Source organism: Dreissena polymorpha, chromosome 3, assembly GCF_020536995.1.
Source record: "Dreissena polymorpha isolate Duluth1 chromosome 3, UMN_Dpol_1.0, whole genome shotgun sequence".
Classification (NCBI taxonomy): domain Eukaryota; kingdom Metazoa; phylum Mollusca; class Bivalvia; order Myida; family Dreissenidae; genus Dreissena; species Dreissena polymorpha.
Window position 1 is genome coordinate 41,856,454 of NC_068357.1, and position 18,477 is coordinate 41,874,930.

At 34.8% G+C, this 18,477-nt stretch overlaps 1 protein-coding gene and 1 long non-coding RNA gene across 37 annotated transcripts in view; one reads left to right on the forward strand and one right to left on the reverse strand.

Annotated features, from left to right (window-relative positions):
* Nucleotides 1-18,477, forward strand: part of LOC127873833 (uncharacterized) — a 433,898-nt gene that overhangs the window by 210,533 nt on the left and 204,888 nt on the right. The gene's annotated exons all lie outside the window — the stretch shown is intronic.
* Nucleotides 7,045-8,363, reverse strand: LOC127873839 (uncharacterized). Its single transcript, XR_008046407.1, has 3 exons — nucleotides 8,027-8,363; nucleotides 7,473-7,553; nucleotides 7,045-7,327 (listed from the first exon to the last, which is right to left on the reverse strand). It is a non-coding gene; the product is annotated as an uncharacterized LOC127873839 (long non-coding RNA).

An 18,477-nucleotide genomic window follows, 5' to 3' on the forward strand; every position in this document is an offset into this window, starting at 1 on the left:
TCACAATTTTGTTTCAGATTTTATGAATCTTGGTCAAAATATTTATTTTCGTAAGCAAAGTTTGATGTTTGGTAAGGGGGGTCAACTCAAAATATAGGTCACCAGGTAAAATTTTACATAAACAAAAACACTCCATACGCCAGAGTTTTGGTTCAATAATAATGAAAATTGACCAGGATGTTTGTCTGGACAATATATAGGTCAAGTTTGACGTTTGGTAAAGATTATATGAACCGACTCCTCCCAGGTAAGCGAACTAGGGCCATCTTGGCCCTCTTGTTTAAAAAAACGTACGCAAGGGGCATGCCAGAAAAGTTGTGAATAAAGGTATAAAGATAATTAACAGAAGACTAGACCAAGTTGGTAACAAGACAAGAAGAGACACTAAAAAAAACGATCAACATACTAAGTTGTATGGAAAACCTTGATAGGTATGGCTTGTTTAATCAGGGTTGAATTTTTTTACGTTGGTTCAGGCACCTTTTTATTTCCGAGTCTTAATTTCATGTCCAGCAAATAATATATTCCCTTAACTTTTCACAAAATAAGTTCAGTGTTAACCTTATAATGAGATGATATTTTGGGTTATTTTTGTCACCAAGTATACGTCGTTAGTTTCGTATGCTTTATTTTTAGATCTTCAATTGAAACGAGCATGTATTCGCATGTCACTTTAATTCGATGTTACAAATACAGCATGGCAAGTGAAGAGATGAATGTTCATTTTATTTAGTTTATTAGAAAGATGTAGATTGATGCCCCCGCCCTAGTCTTACCATATTGTGAATATGGTTTGGAAAACTTTTGTACCTGATTAATTATTTGTTATCCAAAAAAAAATTCATTGTGTGAAAATTACATTGTAGCGGTCGTTTGCCGGATAATATCGAGTTGATTTTATATAAGTGTATATAAAACTTTTACATTCCATATAATAAAGAAAGTTTACATTATTTAAAATTGCAAGATGTTTCCACAATATGGCCACCCGGTTTTCAAAAGTGTAGATATTAATAGAGTATTCACGTCCTTCCTTTTTAAATTAAAGACATAATCATAAACTCTCAATTTTCAAGAAAATCAGAGCATGTGATATTTTGATGATTTTATCTGTTCATGTTTGTTATTTGTTTGTTTTGGAATAACGTTTTTGTTTGAATACAACCTGATATAAACATGCTTTTGTGTTTCGCTTGTACAGTTTGGATCATAAAACTTTTGTTAATAAAATATACTATGGGCTATATGGCTGTTGATGAGAATTTTGCTGTAAGAATAACACTCCATAAATCACATCTACATGTTTCAATAGATTGGTAAATGGTACCATCCCATGTAACGATGTATTTGATAACACAATGACTTAAAAGTTCATGGGCTCCTGTTCAATAAGTTTATATCTTATTCCGTCTTAAAACTATGGATATAATAACTAGCCACGAAACTTCAATGCTCAACTGTTTCTTGCATACGATATCATTCAAAGAAATCTTAAGATTAAAGATACACGCGTATGATACATTTTCCCTTAAGAGTATTGAAGGACGTGGGAATTGCTACCAAAAAATTAATTCAGAAGATATATGGTTTCTTAACCTTCATCACAGAGTCTACCAGCTGATTCTTGTAAGACTCGATTGTGTTCTTTATTCAACACAACCAACGAACTGCCGAACTCTTGATTAAGACAATGGATGTTTGAACACCCCTTTGCTGTGTAGTATTATATATTTGCAGCAGGCTTTATCGTTGTTTCAATAAGGTATTATCATTCGCTGAAAGGTTTAGGGCTAGATCAGTGGTACGCGTCCACTAGTTTGCTTTTGTCATTTGCCGAAAGCTTCTATCCGAAGTCTGCTTTGGGTCCCCTACATAAAGCACAAGACCAGCGTATGTCCAGAACATGACAACAACATTTGTTGGCCCACAAGAATTCCTTCTGTTGACCGTCAAATGACGAAAGCTGGCTTAGTTTTGACGCGTCACAAGACAAGACTCCTTGCAAGACTATCCTTCAGGGCACGCTAAAGGAAGATCACTGTCGAGGCCTCGAAAGAAAGGCTGTGGAAAAAGTTAAAACCATACCTTCCCCACGTGCTTAAGCGCGCAATTGTCGGTAATGAATTATTTATTCGCGACTTGTGCAGAATGTAGTCAAATGATAACATGTACAATTTAAACAAAATATTTCATCTGACCTGAGATATTCAAATTTGAAAAGTGTTTTTTTGTGATGGGATGGTTATTTCATGAATGAATGAATAAAAGAAAATAGTTACAACCCGTTTGTTCCTAAAGTTGAGTTATAAAGCATACACTTATCGCACGTATTTACAGGGAAGCAGACAACGACAACGAGCGAGGGATTAATTAATGAGTAATGTCTATTTTGGTTTCTGTTATTTGTGTCGTATCTATCTGGAAAACAATGCCACATTTTCCATATTGAAATACCATAATATACCTGAACAAAGTCATATTTTAATAATATTTCTGGTAAGCTCATATATTGAGAAAGCACTTTGGGAAATTAGATAAGAATCAAAGATTGGGTAATGTTATAAATAATATGAGCGTAAATTCTAAATATATTTATTTAAAGAATCCGTCCGATTATTCGTTTATCAATAACCCCATATATATTTCTGAATAGAAATAGGTCATGGGGTTCCCCATACCCTTTTTTATCCGATATTAACACGAATAAAGGAATATAGGGTAACCTAATATAGTATTATATATAAATACGTCAATTATTTAACATCTCGTACAAGGAAATATATAGCAACATTAATTGCGAGGTATACAAAATTTCAATTTTAGACGTGATTGTGGTTTTCGATATAAGACCTTATTGTGACATTTGATTGCATTACCTCCCCTACACCCCCTCAAAGTAATTAAAGGTGCCTAGAACGCGGGGTTGTATACAGACCCTGTTTTTAATATTGACCCCTTAAGAATAGTCTGAAAACTACCGAGACCGCGTAACTGGCACTATGTATTAGTATATAATTATATATATATATATATATATGATATTTGTTGGATTTGATGGAATATCGATTTTATTTCACGAGTGATCGTATAAAATATGATTTTAAGCTCCACTGGCCAGAGGCCAGCGGGGCTTATGTCATGGCCCTGTGTCCGTCGTGCGTGCGTCCGTGCGTTAATTTTTCTTTAAACATCTCCTAAACTGCAAGTCCAATTCCAATAAAACTTCTCACAAATGTTCCTGGGGTGAACCTCTTTCAAATTTGTTCAAATTATGCCACTGGGGTCAAATTTGACCCCGCCCCGGGTTCACAAAAATGAACATATGCTTATTATCCCCCGCCAGAGGCGGAGGGATATTGTTTTGGCGTTGTCCGTCCGGCTGTCCGTCCGTCCGGCACTTTTGTGTCCGGAGCCATATCTTGGAAGTGCTATGGCGGATTTCATTGAAACTTGTTATGAGTATATATATGCATAAGAGGATGATGCACGCCAAATGGCATTGTACACCATCTGTTAAAAACAGAGATTTGGCCCTTTGTATCTTGAAAAAATGCTTTTTACTATAGGCTCTTTTGTGTCCGGAGCAATATCTTGGAAGTGCTTTGGCGGATTTCATTGAAACTTGGTATGGGTATATATATGCATAAGAGGATGATGCACGCCAAACGGCATTGTACACCATCTGTTAAAAACAGAGTTATGGCCCCTTGTATCTTGAAAAAATGTTTTTTACTATAGGCAATTTTGTGTCTGGAGCCATATTTTGACGGTGCTTTGGCGGATTTCTTTGAAACTTGGTATGAGTATATATATGCATAAGAGGATGATGCACGCCAAATGGCATTGTATACCATCTGTTTAAAACAGAGTTATGGCCCTTTGTATCTTGACAAAAAGCTTTTTACTATAGGCACTTTTGTGCCCGGAGCCATATCTTGGAAGTGCTTTGGCGGATTTCATTGAAACTTGTTATGAGTATATATCCCCCGCCAGAGGCGGAGGGATATTGTTTTGGCGCTGTCCGTCCGGCTGTCCGTCCGTCACTTTTGTGTCCGGAGCCATATCTTGGAAGTGCTTTTGCGAATTTCATTGAAACTTTGTATGAGTATATATATGGATCATTGGATGATGCACGCCAAATGGCATTTTACACCATCTGATAATTACAGAGTTATGGCCTTTTGTATCTTCAAAAAAATGCTTTTTTAGTGTCAAATATAACACTTTTGTGTCCAGAAGTATATAGGTAGGCGGGGGATATCAATTCAACGAATTTGCTTGTATAAAGCGTATTTTGTGCGAACTTTAAAAATGTTTCTGTCCATAACCGTATGGCATAGGGCTACCAAATTTGGTATGTAGTGACATCTAATAGTCATCTACCAAATTTGTTCAAATTATGCCCCTGGGGTCAAATTTGACCCGGCCCCGGGGGTCACAAAACTGAACATATACTTACATAAAGCCTATTTCGTGCAAACTTTAAAGATATTTTGTCCATAACCATAGGGCCTAGGGCTACCAAATTCGGTATGTAGTGACATCTAATAGTTCTCGACTTAGTTTGTTCAAATTATGCCCCTGGGATTAAATTTGACCCTGCCCCGGGGGTCACAAAAATGAACATACGCTTAAATAAGGCCTATTTTGTGCAAACTTTAAAAATATTTTTGTCCATAACCGTATGGCATAGGGCTACCAAATTTGGTATGTAGTGACATCTAATAGTCCTCTACTAAATTTGTTCAAATTATGCCACTGGGGTCAAATTTGACCCTGTCCCTGGGGTCACAAAACTGAACATATGCTTATTAAAAAAGCCTATTTTAAGCAAACTTTAAAGATCTTTTTGTCCATAACCGTAGGGCCTAGGGCTAGCAAATTCGGTATGTAGTGACATCTAATAGTTTTCTACGTAGTTTGTTTAAATTATGCCCCTGGGATTAAATTTTACCCTGCCCCGAGGGTCACAAAAATGAACATACGCTTAAATAAGGCCTATTTTGTTCAAACTTTAAAAATCTTCCTGTCCCTAACCATATGGCGTAGGGCTAGCATATTTGGTATAAAGTGACATCTAATTATCCTCTACCAAATTTGTTCAAATTATGTCCCTGGGGTCAAATTTTACCCTGCCCCGGGGATCACAAAAATGAACATATGCTTATATAAAGCCTATTTTGTGCAAACTTTAAACATCTTTCTGTCCATAATCGTAGGGTCTACGGCTACAAAATTCGGTATGTAGTGACATCTAATAGTTTTCTACTTAGTTTGTTCAAATTATGCCCCTGGGGTCATACTTGACCCTGCCCCAGGGGTCACAAAAATGAACATACGCTTAAATAAGGCCTATTTTGTGCAAACTTTAAAAATCCTTCTGCCCATAACCGTATGGCATAGGACTACCAAATTTGGTATGTAGTGACATCTAAAAGTCCTCTTCCAAATGTGTTCAAATTATGCCCCTGGGCTCAAATTTGACACCGCACCAGGGGTCACAAATTTAACATATGCTTATATTTGGCCTATTTTGTGCAAACTTCAAAGATCTTCTTGTCCATAACCGTAAGGCCTAGGGATACAAAATCGGTATATAGTGACATCTTATAGTTTTCTACTTAGTTTTTTCAAATTATGCCCCTGGGGTCAAATTTGACCCTGCCACGGGGGTCATAAAATTGAACATACGCTTTAATAAGGCTTATTTTGTGCAAACTTAAAAAATCTTCTGTCCATAACCGTATGGCATATGGCTACCAAATTTGGTATGTAGTGAAATTTAATAGTCGTCTGCCAAGTTTTTTTCAAATTAAGCTCCTGGGATCAAATTTGACCGTTCCCCAGGGGTCACACAAGTGAACATATGCTTATATTGGGCCTATTTCGTGCAAATTTTAAAGATCTTCATGTCCATAACTATTGGGCCTATTGCTTCCAAACTTGGTATGTATTTAAATCTTAAAGTTCTCTACCAAGTTTTTTTTCAAATTATGCCCCTGGTGTCAAATTTGCCCCTTCCCCGGGGGTCACAAAAATGAACATTTGCTATAATAAGGCCTATTTTGTGCAAACTTTAAAACTCTTCTTGTTCATAATTATAGAGCCTAGGGCTACTAAATTTGGTATGTAGTGACATCTAATAGTCCTCTACCAAATTTGTTTAAATAATTCCCATGGTCTCAAATTTGACCCTTCCCCGGGGGTCACAAAACTGAACATATGATTATATAAAGCCTCTTTTGTGCAAACTTTAAAAATCTTCCTGTCCATAACCATTGGGCATAGCGCTACCAAATTTGGTATGTAGTGACATCTTATAGTTCTCTACTAAGTTTGTTCAAATTATGCCCCTGGGGCCAAATTTATATATATAAATGCTCACCCTTCCAACTTAAGGCGCCCAGTGAGACGAGGGATAGAAAGAGAAAGTCACACGCTTGAATACAGTTCAACCCATGCGAATTGCACGCTTTTTGGGCATAAAAAACAGTTGAGCGATACAGGGCCATCATGGCCCTCTTGTTTTATGATCACGAGTGAAATAAAATCGATCTTCCATCGAATCCAATACATTTTCTTTTTGTTTTATGCTTTTTTCACCGTTTATTTATATTGTAAAAGAGTTTTACTGGATAATTCTACTGGATTTATGACGTCATTTCGTCGAAAAACGACGTCATTTCACAGTTAAACAGTGAAAAATATCGATATTTTTCACTGCTATTTTTTACTGTTCAAAACAGTGAAATATCAGTTTTATTCCACTGAAGTTTCTCTATAAACCACCGGAAAGCATTATATATATATATATATATATATATATATATATATATATATATATATATATATATATATATATATTATTATATATATATAATCTCTCTTTTTCTGTGAAATAGACAAATGTAATACAAGCACAGATAATACGCTAAACAAGACAAATAAATTGTTATGTTGTAACAAGTTTACGTCGCCAGCGGGTCGTTACTCGAATCAGCAGTGACAAAAGTCACAAATAAACGTACAAGGGCTGTTTGTAAAACATGCATGCCCCCCATATGGGCTGTGCGTTGTACTGGCAGCCATTGTGTGAATACGTTTTTTGTCACTGTGACCTTGACCTTTGACCTAGTGACCTGAAAATCAATAGGGGTCATCTGCGAGTCACGATCAATGTACCTATGAAGTGTCATGATCCTAGGCAAAAGCGTTCTTGAGTTATCATCCGAAAATCATTTTACTATTTCGGGTCACCGTGACCTTGACCTTTGACCTTGTGACCTCAAAATCAATAGGGGTCATCTGCGAGTCATGATCAATCTACCTATGAAGTTTCATGATCCTAGGCATATGCGTTCTTGAGTTATCATCCAAACATCATTTTATTATTTCGGGTCACCATGACCTTGACCTTTGACCTAGTGACCTGAAAATCAATAGGGGTCATCTGCGAGTCATGATCAATCTACCTATGAAGTTTCATGATCCTAGGCATATGCGTTCTTGAATTATCATCCGAAAATCATTTTACTATTTCGGGTCACCGTGACCTTGACCTTTGACCCAGTGACCTCAAAATCAATAGGGGTCATCTGCGAGTCATCTGCGAATCATGATCAATCTACCCATGAAGTTTCATGATCCTAGCCGTATGCGTTCTTGAGTTATCATCCGAAAACCATTTTACTATTTCGGGTCACCGTGACCTTCACCTTTGACCTAGTGACCTCAAAATCAATTGGGGTCATTTGCAAGTCATGATCAATCTACCCATGAAGTTTCATGATTCTAGGCGTATGCGTTCTTGAGTTATCATCCGGAAACCATTTTACTATTTCGGGTCACTGTGACCTTGACCTTTGACCTAGTGACCTGAAAATCAATAGGGGTCATCTGCAAGTCATGATCAATGTGCCTATGAAGTTTCATGATCCTAGGCCCAAGCTATCTTGAGTTATCGTCTGACAACCACCTGGTGGACGGACCGACCAACAGACAGACCCATTTTACTATTTCGGGTCACCTTGACCTTTGACCTAGTGACCTCAAAATCAATAGGGGTCATCTGCGAGTCATGATCAATCTACCCATGAAGTGTCATGATCCTAGGCGTATGCGTTCTTGAGTTATCATCTGGAAACCATTTTACTATTTCGGGTCACCGTGACCTTGACCTTTGACCTAGTGACCTCAAAATCAATAGGGGTCATCTGCAAGCCATGATCAATGTACCTATGAAGTTTCATGATCCTAGGCCCAAGCGTTCTTGAGTTATCGTCTGACAACCACCTGGTGGACGGACCGACCGACCGACAGACAGATCGACATGAGCAAAGCAATATACCCCCTCTTCTTCGAAGGGGGGCATAAAAAACTAACAGTAAACACGGAAATAATACAAATAAAACGTAGAACATAATTGCATGGGTAATAATTTTCCGCGGGCGGGGGGTAGGGAGGGGTGAGGGGTTACTTCAAAGGCGCATCTGATCGTCGAAAATGATCCATTCGATAAGATATTAACATTAATATCCGATTCACGTTTAGATTTTTGTCTGTAGCGATATTTTGTGTAAGCAAATCAAAAAAAGCATATTTAATGAAGCTTTGGTTCAATTTTGTGTGTACATTTCTTCAAATCGATTAAACATTGCGGATTACTGTTAGCTCATTTGACTAGAATTTAGCTGACAATTTATATTTTGAACTACAGACATAAAAAAGTCCATTAATGTCAAAGGTTTGTAAAAAAAAAATTCACATCAAAAATTGTTTGAAAAAGAACTGAAGGACCGTTTTTGCTAAATTAAAAAAATTGGTCCTGTCACTTTATTTGGTTAAACTATATATATATTATATATATATATATATATATATATATATATATATATATATATATATATATATATATATATATATATATATATATATATATATATATATATATATATATATATATATATACTTGTTTAAATGTTTTGTTCTTGTCAACGTGGTAATCACATCAAGTACCCACATTCGTTCGATATTTTTTAATAAGGGAGATATCATACGAAATGGCACAACATATTTGAACTGATTCAAAAATTGACGTTTACTAGTAAATCGAAATTAAGAAAAAAAAACATTTAAATATTATTAGTATACTATCCATTGGTACCATGTACATGTAAAAAATACGCTATTTTCCCATTTCATTTTGTAATTAGCAATTTTTTAACTACCTAGCTATCTACATAAATGTACGTGAAGTAAAAATTATAAACGCTAGTTGGCAAAGCATTTAAATGTAAAGAATCAGAAATTTTTCTTTTTTTGTGATAATATAAAGTTATTTGTCAGTTTTCTGCGCAAAATGATTAAATAAAAGTACGAACCACATAGCTGAAATTCCAAATCTGCTATCGAGCGCGAGCGATCATTTAGCCATGATGCTATAATACGTAGTTGTAAATCTATTACTGTCAAGAAATAAATTCTAAGATATTTTTTGGAAAATTTGTTTAAATCATGTTTTGAATGCAATTTAAATGCATTTTCACGGATCTGTAATAAGTCTACTTCCAACATTATGAACAATGTTCGTGAAAAATATAAAATTATCGTTTAAACTACAATTGAATATAAAACAAAATGAAAAAGAAATGTCATGTTGATCCTTAAAATCACTTACATAGCGGATTTTTAAGTCACTTGATTGTTTTAAAAATAAGTCATCTGCTACGTTTTAATAAGCATAACTTTTTAAGCAATTTCTTTAAAAAGTGTTAAAACAAAAAAACATAGTTATATCTTTAAATACAACGGGTTATCATTCCACTTCAAACAAAAACCGCAATAGTCTTTTTTTTTATAGAGTCTAAAAAAATACAAATACTAAAATTCATAGTATGTTTGTGTGAGAAAACAGCTATGTTAGTTGGGCGTTGAAATATAAGTAGAAATGAAGGACTTTGTTTTCTTCTTCCGTTTCTTTCGTTCCATTTTCATGTCTATTCAAATGATGGAGAAACGCAAGTAGATTTTGTTGTGCTTCTTACCAATATTTCATCTGCCCCACAGAAGAAAATGATATCCATGATTTAAATGTTTTTAATAAAGGGACGCATTAAATAACTTAGTTTTATAAAATAAACTTGACGCGTGTCTCTTTAACTTTTTATTAATTGTATATTCAAGTATGCGTTATACAAAGGTCGCGAAGTTTGAATCCAATAATATTTGCTTTATTGTTTATACCTGTAAGTAAACAACGGTCCTGAAATAAATTGTATACTTATTAAGGTAGTACAACTGTAATGGGCAATATTCCAAAACACATTAAAAGTATTATTTTCATAAACTTCATACCATATGTGGTTATATTACAAATTTTTAGGGTAGCTTTCCATGCAAAAAAATAATTCTTTATTGTTTCTGTATGATGACCCATAATTTGAATATTTTTCTAAATTAAATTACCCCTGGGGATAAATAAATTCAAAAACTCATATTTTTAACATTGTTTGTTAACAATGTTTGTATATTTAGTACAGGATATGATCGTAGATGATAAAATAATATAATACAAGACAATTGAGTGATAACAATAATGAAAAAATCTGATGTATTATGTAAGGTCCTTCAAAACTACAAGTTCGACCCGTGTATGCAAATATCACCCATACTTATTTTCTTATTTTTTATAAGTTTTATGTTATTTCTTTAGACTTGAGCATTTATATTTTAGGACAGACATGTGGTCAGCTTAAATCAAATTAAAAAAAGCAATTTTCCAGTGTATATTTTGAACAATTCACTAACACCTAATAGGACTATTAGAAAGATTTTTCAAGAAATTCAAAACCACATAATGGCAAATGGTCAAAATATGCAAAATAAACAGAGTAATTTACCAATTCAGTTAACACCTTCAATGTTCTTACTATCTTTATACATATATTTAATACATTATGCAATAATGCTAAATATGCCAATGTAGGGATGGCGTTGGTGAGGTGGGGTGGGGGTGGGGGGGGGTGGAGGCATGAGTAGGTCTGAAAAGTGATGGAGGCATGAGTAGGTCTGAAAAGTGAAACACAATTACAAAGTTTTATACTAAGTATTTTTCTCTCTTAACCAAGATCTATAACATTGTTAGATTTTAATTCTAATGACCACATACCTAACAAGCTTGTATTAATTTAATAACAATGTACAAACAAAAATATTAATGCAAAATTTCACAACGAAGCTAAATAAGCATATACTTAAAAGTTCCTTTGACATGGACAGGGCTTTCTACACTTTATCCTGCAGTTCGTAACAAATAGTTAATACGCAAGCACATTTGGTGAAACTTGGCAAGCATATAAAAGGCAATGTAGGGATTAAGTACAACCCTTCATTTTTCACCTTATGTGATTGATCAGGTCACTGTTACTAAAAATAGAAACAAAAAGTCAAACAAAATGGATCCAACAATAACTCAGAAAGTACTAAGGGTGCTTTGATTAAATGTTGTGTACTTACAAAGGGCATTATGGCGATTATGCAGTACCATATTTCTTACCTCAGTTGAAATCACTGTAACTTAAAAATAAATAAAGAAATGCACACAATCTGACTCCTGTAATTACTGAAAAACTACTGAAGGTACTGAAATAAAACATGTAATTGAAATTTTCTTTCAAATCATTCCTTGTAGTACTTGCATATTTTAGAACAATTTCATGTAATACTTTTTTAGAATAAGTGACTCTACGCAAGCCTAAAACTAAATCAACTTGCTTCAAGGACTGCTTTGGATATAATTTTCTGAATATTGATAGTGAATAGATAAAAGCACAGTTTTACAAAATATCAATTGCACTTTCATTTACCAAGAATGAAACAAAAATTGTTAAAACTAATCGACGACCATTATGAACAACTAAGCACACATTTCGAAACTTTTAAAGCCATGTATAATTCTTTCGACAGCCACTCATATTGACACTGGCTGCACAACTTTTCCAATGAATGTCATTGTCCCATTAGTCATTGAAATGCCTGTAACTTGTAAAGCCTCTTGACTTATTGGAACAGTTGGCGTGAAGTATGTTGCGAACTGACTACCAGACTGGACTTCCACCGATGCATATGAGTAACCTGCAGGAGTTCCCTTCCTTCAACTGGAAACAACCTTGACATTGCAATCTAGTAAAATATTGATATGCAATATCACATTTAGAATGCAACTTAACATAATATATTGGATTTTTATTAGGTTAATAATCATACTGCTGATCTACCAGCAATAAAATGTGTGAACTTGCTGATCTACCAGCCATAAAATTTGTTTATAGAAAAACAAAATCATGATGTTTTTAAGAAGATTATTGTAATTTTTGACAATTATTTTGGCTTTAATTCTAGGATTGGGGGAAAATACTTGTTTTTTGAATTGGGAAAATGTCAGACATTTATTGCTACCGCTGATAATCCAAATAATCAATTCTTACGTCATTTCATTTAAGATAGCATCGCTTACTTCAATCCTAGCTGATTCAGTCGCAACTAGCTCTATCACCTCACCAGCTGGCTGTTCCATTATTTTTAAGTTGGTGTCCGATATTGTTTTGAAGTTTAATGTGGACAGGATATTGTATACACCGGATGGTCCACCCAGGCTGTCCACCATTGCTAAATGCAGAAACAAATATAACTATAGCAAAGATACAAGTGAGTACAAGATCTAAAACAACAATATATCTACATTACTTCTGGTTACTTTATCTCGATGTTTACAGGAAAGAGAGCAAAGACATAGACCATAATGTTATCATAATAATGCTCGTAATTTACATCTTTGAAATAAATATCTATATAAATGATTACCGTACAAATGTATGTGTATTTTATATAAACTCTGATCATATATCTGTAACCTCACCTGTTTCAAGTTTTGTGTTGACAACAAAGCATTGTATTCCACTTTTCCAGGTCCATTTTCACCATTGTCATTGACTGTGTGGGTTTTACCAAACGCTGTAGTGTTTGCCCACTGGCAGTCAATGTTACTACACTCTACGAACAGATTTTTTTTCTTTTTCGCTGCTTCTTTTTTACTCGTGAGACGTCTTTTTTGTTACGATTCACGATTGTTGTTTTTTATGTCGTTTCGAAAATATATTACTTTCGGTTCACTTTTACACAATTTTTAAGAAAAATCTATTTTGACGTCGGAATATATTGTACTATGAATATCAGCGATACAATTTATTATTGAAATATATAAAACCTGTTTTTAATTAAGATGTATACTGTGTTAATAATAAACCGAACAAAACGGACATCTCACGACTTAAGTTACGGCATTTACCGACATTAGCCGATGTCAACCGATCTTACAAAAAAACACGGGAAATGATTACAGTTGTACTACCTTAAATAAGATAAAAAGATATTACTGGATTATACATATGGTTCGGTTATTGGTACTAGTTGGCTATTGGTCCTTAACCTGTCATTGAGTAAAAAAAAACCGGAGAGCTGTTTGTAAAACATGCTTGCCCCCCCCCCATATGGGCTGTCAGTTGAAGCGGCAGCCATTGTGTGAATACTTTTTTTGTCACTGTGACCTTGACCTAGTGACCTGAAAATCAATAGGGGTCATCTGCCAGTCATGATCAATGTACCTATGAAGTTTCATGATCCAAGGCCTAAGTATTCTTGAGTGATCATCAGGAAACCATTTTACTGTTTCGAGTCACTGTTACCTTTGACCTAGTGACCTGAAAATTAATAGGGGTCATCTGCCAGTCATGATCAATGTACCTATGAAGTTTCATGAGCCTAGGCGTAAGCATTCTTGAGTTATCATCCGGAAACCATTTTACTGTTTCGAGTCACTGTGACTTTGACCTAGTGACCTGAAAATCAATAGGGATCATTTGCAGTCATGATCAATGAACATATGAAGTTTCATGATCCTAGGCGTAAGCATTCTTGAGTTATCATCCGGAAACCATTTTACTGTTTCGAGTCACTGTGACTTTGACCTAGTGACCTGAAAATCAATAGGGATCATTTGCAGTCATGATCAATGTACCTATGAAGTGTCATGATCCTAGGCGTAAACATTCTTGAGTTATCATCCGGAGACCATTTTACTATTTCGAACCCCTGTGACCTTGACCTAGTGACCTGAAAATTGATAGGGGTCATCTGCCAGTCATGATCAATGTACCTATGAAGTTTCATGATCCTATGTCTAAGCATTCTTGAGCTATCATCTGGAAAACATTTTACTATTTCGAGTCACTGTGACTTTAACCTAGGCCTAAGCGTTTTTAAGTTATCATCCGGAAATCATCTGGTCCACGGTCGGTTCTACGGACTGACATGTGCAAAACAATATACCCCCTCTTCTTCGAAGGGGGGCATACAAATGTTGGCTTGTACACGTATTTACCAGCATTCGCCGGAGCGTTAATCTACGATCACATCCACTGCACCACGGACCAATAAATATTTATGGAAGTTTAGTATTTCCGAATGATGCTAAAATCAATACGAGTAGAGAATAGTTGCTTCCATTGAAAATATTAATTTCGGATAGTGTTTTGGATTCTATGATCGATTAAAACAAAAAACTAACATATCAATGTGAACTTTTTTGCCTTAATGTTTTACTTGCCTTAACTTTATTCATATATTATCGTTTCACATGCTACACCTTCAGTCTTTAATTAAGGACAAACAGGATGAATATGTTTGATAACATATTTCAATAGTGTGGTGTGGCATGTATGCGATCATTTTTTTATGTTATTGTTTGAGCTGAATATGACCATTTTGGGCATTTAGCCAAAAATTAAACATCTTCGTGTGTATTAAAATAGTCACGTACAATTAGTAGTAGTAGTAGTAGTTCATATTTCTGAAAAGAACAGGTGTTGAACAATAGAAAATATGATAAGATTATATATTTCATTACATAAATATTTTGTTGAAATATAGGGCCGATATGGACTATCGTGAACCTTATCCTTTAACAATTGGTAGATGCGTGATGAAGGTTTCATTCGCTGACGATTTTCAAACTGAACGAATTCAGATGTGCAGGCTTGGACAGGCAGTTTAATGTGCAGGCAGTTGTGAAAGTCGCGGTCCATATTCGTTATTATGTATGCATAACTGTGTTGACAAGTATAAAATAAAAAACATATATTGTCCTCATTTACCAGCAATGTATTTGAACTAACTTGTTAATAGGAATTGTTTGGCCTTTGCTATAAACAATTTTTAAACTGTTTATGTAGTACAGTGTTGTGACACTGATCTTCGTTATATGAGGCATTATAATGAGTTCTGGGCAAGCAGTTTTGGGAATGGATGAGTCCTTTTTTTAATTTGCATTCTCACCTCTGAAATTGGCATCTAACACAATTGTTAAGATCGATTTAAATTTAAGAGAAATTTTGTAGATTGGATTGAAACACTCTTTTCCGAATTTGGCAAGGCGGGCTCCGAAATTTTCGGTCCGAATTTGCGTCACAGCAAAACTTGTAAAGGAATTTTTTTTTATAAGTACATTACACGTTTAATATGCTTTGAATGGGGATAAAGTTATCGTTAAGGATGAAAACAGGAAGCACATTTTTTATTATAAGTTGACATAAGTGAAGGAGAAATCTTTTACCTTTGACTTTGTTCGTAACATTCTGAGCAAAAGGCTCATGTACAACTAGACAACGGATCCACCAAACCAAATTTAATATGGTTCGTGTGCATAAAAATAGTACAGTCAAAAAGTGACCCTTGACAAACATATACCGCATCTTACTAGAGCTACTTCACTGCGTCTAGACAATTATCTATTTCTGGTGTAAAGGACAATCTGTATTCATGACCCCACGATGATGCAAAGCTGCGTTTCTGTTTGGTAAATTTATTGTAGTCACTGCCTCTCAAAGTATTGTTACACCTGCGCCTGCGGTCTGACAGGAAAAAGATCAGACGTATCAAAACCCTTCGGCGTGACGATAGGGTATAAACTCCAGGGTACAGGACCACGTGACTTTATTGGGTTTCACAAATAGTTGTAAATTGATGTAAACACACCGGTGAGTGGTGCTTTTTTTCAAACAACTTTTTAAAACAAAGTTTTCTTTAGAATTTCAACTAAAGCATAAAAGACAGTTTTTAAAGCGGCTTATGGCAATGTGAAAAACATAGAATCACTTGATTTAATAAGCCTGAGTTCTTGGCCAAAAATTCGTTGTTTATGTACAGCCATTCATTTACGCGGTTAAGCTGCACGTAACATAAAATTTTGTGAAATCAAAAATGTCTGTACAGTCGAATTCGCCAGCATGTATATCAAGCATGTACGATGTGAATCTAAATTAAGTTTTATGGATCATTTTAATTTCCTGCAACGATATCTATTCATACGACACACGAACGCTAACTCCGATCCTAATAAAAAGACGAATGCTTCGGTCATTGTAGGAAAATATGTACGAAATATCTTCGTCACAATCGGCTCGGGGCTAATTTGTCTTTGCTGCATTTTATGAAATTCGATCGTCTTCAATGTTTAATTTTTCTTTCCCATTTATAAGATTCATGAAATTGCAGGCGATAATTCCAGGCTGAAAACAGCTTTGAATAAAATTTCTCAATTTCAATATGGAGTTCTAGAGTCGATCCCGACATAATTTACGCGTGCACCGCCGCAATAGGATGATACACATTTATTTTAAGTTTCTTGAAATTTTATGCAGCAGTTACTGATAAACAGCTCCGCCTCCAGACGAATGGACGGACAACACCACAATATCACTCCGCATTTTGCGGGGATTAAAAAGCAGATAATATGAAATAAATTTCACTTCAATAAAGGCATGAAAGCAAAACAAGTAACGTTTTTTTTTATTCAACACAATCGAGCATCAGACTATTACGGTAAGTTTCTAGATAAACACCTTTAAACAAAACCAAAATTTAACAAGGCACATTACCTTAATGTAAGCCTGCTCCAAAATCATACGTTCGTAAGTAAATAATATTTATATATTTTATACCATATCAACAACAAATGATAGCACTAAACAAGAGCGACATATTTAGATACAGGGCATGTATTACAAGCTCCTTAAGATACAACGCCTGTAGATAATACATTTTATGAATTCCCACGGGATAAAAGAAAAATAAAGCATTAAGACCTGGCCTTGCACCCACTTCGTCAATTTAAGCCCCAATAGAACCTAACTGTCGAAATCTACAAAGCACTACCGAAAAAGAAAGCTGGAGGCTGAGAAGGCAGGGGAGTTTCAGGGACAGTACCATACCATAGCTAAAATAAGTGATTTGAGGACAGGAACATACCAAACACAGGGGGTGGAAACATCCCATGAAATTGAAATATTATGAAAACAAGAAAGCTTCATAAATTGAAAACATACAAAGTTTGACATTGATCATATAAATATAAAAAATATATATATCTGATATAAATAACATTCTAACACTCTGATGTTTTACTCTTTCTAACAGGATGAAGATCAACCAAAAAGACAATTAAAAAAAACACACCCTTAACCCTGCCAAGCTTCAATTTAGTATTGCTCAGTGATTTATGCATTTGGGCTTTGCTCTCTACTCTAGCACTATGTTACTAGCACCATCAGAAAAGCACACTAGTTAATAAATCATTAAATCAAACGTTGGAAAGGTGTTTTTACTAGTGAATGGTCCAGTTACATCACTTAAAATTAAAGAACAGTGTACTCCTTAATTTTGTGATAATAAATATTTGTTGTCTAGGTTTTTATAATATTAAAAGATAGTTTGTACCAAACATAACTATTAAAAGTGGAAAATAACCCTGTTTTAAGCGTGTCTTCCAGTGTTACATCACTTATTTATGTGAATATAAGATCGCGTATACTATAAAGTTTTACTTTTTGCTGAAGATGTTAGTAATGGACGTGAGCTTGACACAAATCAATCAAATCAATGCATGTTAATTTTTCAATAATAGTTGGACATCAAGAGATTAGGTACGTAACAAAACGTGGATGGACAGAAGAAAAAATTTGCTCATATATATTTTTATGTGAATGCTTATATTACGCAAGTAGTTTCAATTATTAGGGATATATACCATTATCGTTCAGCTGCAAATTTGTGCTCAACAATATTGAGCGTAATGCTGAACATCGTGTGTTGACATTTTTTCACAAATCATTAATTTTAAGACATAACACGATACACAACTCGCGTGACCTACTCGTCAGCGATCAGACCCGATTCAAGTATATAAAAAACTTCAGGAGTAAAGACACACCTTCGCGTTGGACCAAAACAAATATCATTCGTGAGTTTAAAATGTCGGCCAGTTGAAATGTATGTAAAAAGAGGTTTCAAACGGCGCTGGACAGTTAGTTCTGATGCATAATGTAACGGCAAGAACGGTAACAATGTTTTTTTCCTGCGTTTTAT